Here is an 870-nt window from a genome sequence, read left to right on the forward strand (position 1 = left end):
CCCCCCCCCCCCCCCCCCCCCCGTTGGCAGCATTTGCACACCGACTGCAATGAACTCCCCAGGCATTTTCGAAAACTGGAGGACAAAATGAGCACAAAGCAGCCACTGGATAAACCAGGAAGAATCTCACATTATTTGCCACGACTACCTTTCAATCCTGCCTGCAAACCATAGAGCCCAGCAAGAAAAATAAAGAAATAAAAGAAGAAATCTATGCCTACAGCATCAGGGATAAGAAGAAACGTGCCCACATGGTTTAACTTGAGGAGTGCAAACAGACCCCGAATCTAGATTTTGCACAGCACTTTAGCAAAGCCCATCGCTTCTGACTTCAGAGAGCCTTACTTTATTGGAGCAGGGGACAGGAAGGGCTTATGGTTTGTATTTTTTTGGCGGAGGGGGGAGGGTGAGTACTACTCAGTAGCCTGCAACCTAGAAGGGGCTGAGAAAGCCAGAAATAAAAAAGGCAGCGCCCAGAACTGAGCACAATCAGCAGCGCAGCCGGAGCACAGGAGAGGCACACCCTGAGCGAGCTAAAATGGAGACGGAATTTCATCTCAGCCCTAGAGACAGACAGAGGGTAGTCGCACCGGGTCAGGGTCAAGGTCAGCGGCGGGGCAGGCTGCAGCTGCCGGCGGAGCCAGCGGATCCCCGCCCCCCACACGCCGCGCCGCACCGCACCGCACAGCAGACGACCCATTCTGCCCCCAAACCAGCCGCTTCCCCCCCTCGCACAGTGTCCCCTTCCCTAAACCAGCCGCTTCCCCTTCCCCCCCGCCGCACAGTTGCTCTTTGGTGGAAGTTTGACACAGAAATAAGGAAGGAGAAGGGGACACCCCCCACAGCCCCGCTGCCCTGCCCTGAACCCCG

The sequence above is a fragment of the Gavialis gangeticus genome, unplaced genomic scaffold (genome assembly GCF_001723915.1).
Source record: "Gavialis gangeticus isolate Ggan-Ray unplaced genomic scaffold, GavGan_comp1, whole genome shotgun sequence".
NCBI classification, from domain to species: domain Eukaryota; kingdom Metazoa; phylum Chordata; order Crocodylia; family Gavialidae; genus Gavialis; species Gavialis gangeticus.